The following is a 7,549-nucleotide window of genomic DNA, read 5'->3' on the forward strand; positions in this document are numbered from 1 at the left end:
ATGCAGCCATAATGAAGCACAGAGCGCTATGGGGATACAATAGGCACGAGGTCCTCCGAGGTATGTGGAAAGGTGTAAATGGTTCCAGGACTTACTTTTGGAAATGCGGTTCTTTGCTTTAAATCAGGGGTACAATCAGGACTAGATGGGAACCAAAAGTCAGTGGGACGCCTCGCATTGGGCGTTCACGGGAAGACTACAAATTTATTTATTTATTTATTTCAGTACCCTCAAGGCACGGAAGGGCGTTAGACAGGGGGTGGGTAGAATGGAAAATAGAAACACATACAGAAGTACAGAGGGCAGATTTCCATACAAAGATATTGGCGTTATTACACAATGAAAAGGAAATACAAAAGTATAGAGTGCAAATTTTTAAACAAAAGTAGTGGTGCTATTGCATCAGGTAGTGCTTATTACATCAAGTGCTGATTTAAAAGACGGTACGTCCATAGCTGAGGCAATGGAAGGGGGAAGGAGGTTCCACTCGCTGCAAATATTTGGAAGAAATAAGTTGAAGAAAAAATTAGTGCAAAAGTAGGGGATAGCGACCTTAAACTGGCGGTCCGTGCGAGATGATACGTAGGAAGTCTAGAAAAAAGGTTAGCTTTTTTAGTAATGGGCAAAAAAGGAAGATTTTACAAAACAAGGCCAGGCGAGAAATTTTTCGCCAGAGAACTACATCTGGCAGTTTAAGATTAGGTTTCATTGAGGAAGCGCTAGCTGTACGAATGAAGATGAGATGAGCCGAAATGAGGCTGTAGCAGTGTGATATGGGCTGGACAAGTTTTGTAGTGAAGGAAGCCCGCAGTAAAATAAATCATAAAGGCCGATTGAGGAATATGGAAGAAAGTAAATGGGCTGGGAGAATGTTCAGGTATTTGTGGATGAATAACATTGATTCACAGTGGAGAAAGAGAACTAGGAAGCTTACCAGCAAGTATGCGGCATGTAGGGTGGGCAACGCAGCAACAAAGAGCGTCAAGCGGAAAGTCAGAGAGGCTGAAATAATCTCACGGGTGGCAGCAATACAAAAGAAACCTGCCATGAGTAACCACGTAAGAGTAAAAAACGAAATCAGGAAACAAACAATTTATGATAACTCAAAGGGAAGCTCATTACTTTCCGAAGTGAGATCGAAATGCCTTAGATCACGCACTTCCTTATAAAGGGAGATACAACAAGGAAGAAGAAGCATGTGCTTGCTGCGGCAAAGCCAGAAGAACGATGGAACATGTTTTTTTTAGAATGTGAACATATCTGCCCAACGGTCGATTTAGGGGTCACTGGCCTCCTTAAAGCCCTTGGGTTGAATGACCAACATGTCCGCACTGTAGATTAGTAAGATGCGTGTGGCATAATCGTTGCTGTGTTATCGTGTTTAGTTCTTGTCATGCCAAGGCCCTTGATTGGATGCCCTGCGTGTGCGTGACATGCACACATATGTATATATACTACGGAGCAGTAAAGGCGGGTGTTCATTCCCGTTCATGTTCAAGACGGTGTCGTTCGACGCGGAAACAAGACATCGTGTCAGAAGTGGGGTTCGCAAATTGGGTGGAACCACGGGCGACGTGAGAAGATACAGGTACGGCCGACCTTCTAGGTTGGCGTCCTCGGCTCGAACACGATAACGGAACAAGAGCTTCGAGCCATGGCGCGTGAGGTAAGTGGTATTTCGTGCCAGCTCTTTCCGGTACAGCCACCAACGAGCTTCAACTTTGACAAGGCCTCAGAGTGGCCGGCGTGGGTGCAAGAATTCAATGATTATCGATTTGCTTCCGGCCTTAATGAGCGAACAAGAGGCTCAGGTACGCACGCTTCTGTATACCATGGGGCGGCCGGCACGCAACGTATTGAAGACCTTTGAGCTGTCGCAAGAACAGTCAAAGGATTATGAAGTGGTGAAAAAACGTTCCCACGCCTACTTCATTGCCGCGCGCGATTTAGTCCACGAAAGTGCGTGTTTTCATCGTCGCCACCAAGTTTCAGGCGAATCGATGGACCAGTATGTAACGGCCCTACATACTTTGGCAGATAAATGTGACTACGGCGTGATGAAAGAACGGATGATCCTCGACCGTTTCGTGGTCGGACTACGTGACACAAAGTTGTCCGAGGCCCAACAAATGGACGCTGCACTGACTCTGAAAACGGCACTGACAAAGGCAAGGATGAAGGAAGCGGTACAGCAACAACAGGAACTTCACAGCAGCCCATACTACCAACCAGCCAGCGTAGAGGTCGACGGAATTCATCAACGAGCAAGCCGCGGACGTCCAGAGGACCAATGGGCCAAAGAAGACGTCCGTAAGTATGCGGCTTGCGGCAGGGCCCGTCATTTAACCTCATCGTGCCCTGCAAGGGGGGCAACCTGCTACAGGTGCAAACGACGGGGGCATTTCGCCGCGATCTGCCCACAAAAGCAGAACTTCACGATCGCCGAAGCAAGCACATCCGAGGTAGAGTTGTGCAGTGTTCCTCGGACAGCTGCATTGAGTCAGCAAACAGAGTGTGCCATCTATTTTGTTGGGACTTTAGCTGGCGCAATTGCAAGAGCTCGTTTTCTTCAGGTCGCTATTAATGGGGTTACAGTGTCTGCTGAGAGTGACACAGGAGCAGAGGTAAACATTGTTCCAGCATCGTTTCCTGGCGTACCCAAGACTCTAGAGCGTTCTAACGTAATTTTAAAAGGGCCAGGCAATGAAGTGTTAGATCTGAAAGGGCAGTTCACTGAAGACATTCTGTGAAAACGATGTTTGTTTAGGCAGGACGTTTTCGTCATCAACTAGGGGAGTAATGTCATTTTAGGCTGGCCAGCAATAGAAGCTTTGGGAATAATGACATTTGTAGACGAAGTTTCGATCCACCAAGTTGTGCAAGCGTGTTTCCCCTCTTTGTTCTGCGGTTTGGGTACCATGAAAAGAGAATACTGTATTAATCTCAAAGCAGATGCGGTGCCCTATGCCATTTACACAGCTCGTCGTATACCCATCCCGCTGATGCACGGCGTGAAACGCGAGCTAGAAGAAATGGAAAAGAACGGGGTCATTCGTAAAGTTGAAGGGCCAACCGAGTGGTGTGCTGGCATAGTGCCCGTCTTGAAGCCGTCCGGGCAAGTGCGAATATGTGTTGACCTAACCCAACTCAATAAGTGGGTGACACGTGAGCGATTTGTGCTCCCCACGGTTGATGAGACACTCGGGTTACTAAGCAGAGCAGCTGTGTTTTCTAAACTTGACGCGAACTCGGGATTCCATTAAGTAAAGCTAAGCAAGGATTGTCAGCTATTGACCACGTTTATTACCCCCTTTGGACGTTGTTGCTTTGAACGCCTGCCGTTTAGCATAAACTCTGCTCCTGAATATTTTCAAAGGCAAATGTTTGAAATTCTTGATGGAATGCCGGGGGTCGTAAACTTAATGGACGGTGTGTTAGTCTGGTTCTTCACAGAAAGAGCATGATGAGCTATCGTTTGAGACTTTAGAATGCTTGAAGGAAGCCGGCATTACTTTGAATCGTGAAAAATGTCAGTTCAGTGTAAAAGAGCTATGTTTTTTGGTATGCCGAGTGAGCAAAGATGGCATACTGCCAGATCCTGCAAAAGTTGTAGCGATCATTGATATGAAGCCGCCTGAATATGTTGCCGATATGAGGAGATTCCATGGTTTTGCAAATCATTGCTCGCTGTTAATTCCAGACTTAGTTGAGAAGTCTGCGCGGTTACGTCAGTTGCTGCAGAAGCACAGTGAGTGGATTTGAGCAACCCTCAGCAGATAGCATTTGACAGCATAAAACGCGCTATCTGTTCTGATAGGTGTATGGCAAAGTTTGATCCACGGAATCAAACCATTTCTGCAGACGCGTCGTCGTACGGTTTAGGTGCAGTTTTACTTCACGTACAACCAAACAAAGAAAGACGGCCAGTTATATTTGTTTCAAGATCACTGACTCGAACAGAAATGCGCTACGCGCAAATTGAAAAGGAGACCCAGCTCTAACATGGACGTCTGAGCGTCTCGAAAGTTATGTGCGTGGACAACACATAACGCTGTAGACGGATCACAAACCGCTAGTGACTTTGCTAGGAAAGACTGCCCTAGATTTGGTACCGCCGCACATTCAGAGATTCCGAATGCGTCTGATGCGATTCAGTTTTGATGTCGTATATGTTCCTGGGAAAAATTTGGAAATTGCTCATGCACTTTCTAGAGCGCCAGTGCGAGGGCAAAAAACCAAGAACTTCCTTTCTGTGGATGAAATGAACTAGTTTGTTACTGGTGCGTTATCCGAGTTGGGTGAATCGGATCACTTTAGACTGGTCGCCGAAGAGCAGGCAAAGGACGAGACCTGCCGTACGTTGTGCCGTTACCTTCGTGAAGGCTGGCTGGGCCCAACTTCGCTATCAAGCGTTATGAGGCCATATTGACAGTATCGCGCTACATTGAGCGTGTGTAAAGGGATTCTCATGCTTGGCACTCGCCTCGTTGTGCCCCTCTCGCTCCAGAATAGAATGTCTGCTTCACGAAGGTCATCAAGGTATTGTGAGATGCAGGGTGAGAGCAAGGGAGACTGTTTGGTGGCCGGGCTTGAGCTCTCAACTAGCTTCTTTGGTTGTCAATTGCCGCGTGTGTTCGCAGTTCCGAGAACAACCGAGTGAACCAATGACCCCAACCCAGACAGCTATTCGACCTTGGCAAAGGGTCGCAGCAGATATCTTCCATATCAACGGCCGTAACTACTTGCTCTTAGTGGATTTTCTATCTCGATTTCCAGAATTGTGTTTACTGGAATCGCTCACCAGCACTTGTGTTGTTGGTCATGTCAAAGACGTCTTTGCTAGGCACGGCATACCCGAAGTTCTTGTCACGGATAACGGTGCTCAATTTGTTAGTGAAGAATTTAAGCAGTTCGCGAAGGCCTATGGATTCGAAGGTGTGACGTGTAGCCCTAGGTAACCGTAGGCAAACGGAGAGGTAGAACGAATGGTGAAAACGGTAAAATGGCTACTACTAGAGTCTCAAGATCCCTATTTGGCTCTGTTAGCCTACAGGGACACCCCGGGACCACTAGGCAAGACGCCAGCGGAGCTGCTCATGGGGCGGCGGCTTCGTACAACCCTGCCTCTCCATCCGAACAGGCTGGTGCCAAAGACACCCAACCTGAAAGAGGTACGGAAGAAGGATGCAGTTGTCCGGGAAAAGCAGCGGCAAAATATTGACCGCCGTCATGCGGCCCGACACCTTGTCCCATTGACACCCGGTGATTCTCTCTGGGTCAAGGACTGCAGGCGGGAAGGTGTCATCTGTCAGTGGGCAAAACAGCCGCTGTCATATGTCGTCGCGTTGGAGAGCGGCATCCCGATCGAACGCAACAGGAAATTTCTAGTAAAGCAAGCGCCAAGCAGAATTCCAGACTCGTACAACTCGACATACGAGTTTCCCCCTAGCCTGGAAAATGCAGAAGTGAGCGATCAGCCTAACTTCCAAGCCCTCCAACGTGACCCCACACATGATCAGGGTAACGTTTCGCCGCAGGTACCAGGCAAATACGTTACATGATTCGGCAGAACTGTAAGAAAACCAGACGGTTGCGGGATTTCTGAATGTAAAGCAGAACGTTTCTTTTGACTGTGTTTATCATTATTTAGTTGGTTGTTATTTTGTTGGAAAAGGGGAGATGTGGCATAATCGTTGCTGTGTTATCGTGTTTAGTTCTTGTCATACCACGGCCCTTGATGCGACGCCCTGCGCATGCGTGACATGCACACATATGTATATATACTATGGAGCAATGAAGGCGGGGGTTCATTACCGTTCATGCTCAAGACGGTGTCGTTCGACGCGGAAACACGACAGCACGTGGTTTCAGCGTCTCCATGCGCCGGCTATGACCCAACGCAGCGGATCGTCGTCACGCACAGCTGCGTCCGCTTCTCGGCCGTCGTCTGAGTGTGACCGTAACCACCACGTAGTACTACGACTACTGCTGCCGCACTCAGTGGCGAAAGTGCGCGCGTTGTTCTTTCGTCATGGCCTGGTTGGCACTTCGAGGTAGCGGCCGGGTGGTGGTCGTCCTGGCCGCTGCCGTCTCACTGCTCGTGCTGCTCTACGTGGCGCGGATACGGACTTCGCGGCCCGCTCTGGTGAGCCTGCGACAACTGCTGGACGCTGGCGTGGCCGCCGCGGAAGCCGGTGGTGACGAAGTTCGGCGCGTGCGCCTCAGCAACCGCCTCGCGCAGCAGAGCAAAGGCAAGACGCGCTAAGGCACCGGCGACCACTCGCGGTGGGCGACCTCAGCTCGCACCGCGTCATGTACGGCGGTTTGTCGGCGTCTTTTTCGGGACTCTCGATCATCTCAGAGGAACACACTGGATACCGTGATGCAGCCGCTAATTTGCAGTCCAGAGCACGTACTCTGGGAGGCTTGATGTAAGACGACGTCCTTGTTCCAGCAGAGGCCATCGCAGTGCAGATTGACCCATTAGACGCTACTCAGGAGTACACAGAAAACCTGCTTGACTATGTCACCACCATGGTTTGTGTGTTGGTGCACGGCTCACCAGTAATTGGCGTCATACACCGGCCCTTATTCCTCAACAAGACAACTTGGGGCTGGGTTGGCCATGGCAGCAACGTCCATTCCCCTGCTCAAGGTGACGCAACCGAGACTCAGTACGGTTGTGGTGTCACGATCTAGCCCTGGAGAAGTGCAAGCTCTGGCCAAGAAGGCCTTTGGCCCAGAATTCTAGGTAGTGCCGGCTGGAGGTGCGGGCTACAAGGTGCTACAGCTGGTGGAAGGCCATGCAGACGCATACCTGCACAGTAGCCCCATCAAAAAGTGGGACGTGTGCGCAGGCAATGTCATACTCGCGTCGCTAGGAGGCCACATGACCGCACTCGACGGCACGCCTCTGAGCTACAGCATAGAGGCCGCGCTGGTACATCTGGGAGGCCTGCTGGCTGCCCTGAGCAATCACAGACAGATACTGGACTCCGTGCGCAAGGCTCGTGCAAAGGCTTGAGGCCCAATATGGATACCATTACATCAAGCAAGCCTTCAGGCGACTTGATTGCCGCTGCCGGACAATGCCAGACATTGAGTTTCCTACAGGGGTTTTTAGTACAGGGAAATCTGGCACTGCGATAGTTCAGCTACTGTGAGAATGGTTGGTAAAAGACGGATTTGTCCGGTCTTCGTGCGTGCAGCTTCGAATGTTCTTCTGGCTGTAATTACCAGGCTTTATTTTTCTAAATTTCCGACCAATCACCTTTTTCAATGTGCACGAACGCAATAAGTCTCTGGAGACATGCCTACTCATTGCGAATCCCCGCATTTGTAACTCAGCATTTCGTTGAAAATGATCAATTTGCAATGTGACAGTCGTTTGATGCCAGAAGGATGAAGTTTGGGTAAATCCATGTACTAGTACCCTAGCATTTCCATGATGGCTGAACAATTGTACCTGTTGCTTATGCAGACGACAGTGTCAGTTTCTCCTGGAGCAACTTTTGCAGGTAACTCCGGATGCCAAAGGAGCAGAAGGCTT

General features: G+C 49.5%; 2 pseudogenes; both read left to right on the plus strand.

Moving 5' to 3' along the window:
- Window positions 1-1,654: 1,654 nt before the first annotated feature.
- Window positions 1,655-5,561, plus strand: LOC142570753 (uncharacterized; annotated as a pseudogene).
- A 470-nt stretch (window positions 5,562-6,031) lies between these two features.
- Window positions 6,032-7,024, plus strand: LOC142570754 (inositol monophosphatase 3 pseudogene; annotated as a pseudogene).
- The last annotated feature ends 525 nt before the right edge of the window (window positions 7,025-7,549 follow it).

Source organism: Dermacentor variabilis, chromosome 2 (assembly GCF_050947875.1).
Source record: "Dermacentor variabilis isolate Ectoservices chromosome 2, ASM5094787v1, whole genome shotgun sequence".
NCBI lineage: Eukaryota > Metazoa > Arthropoda > Arachnida > Ixodida > Ixodidae > Dermacentor > Dermacentor variabilis.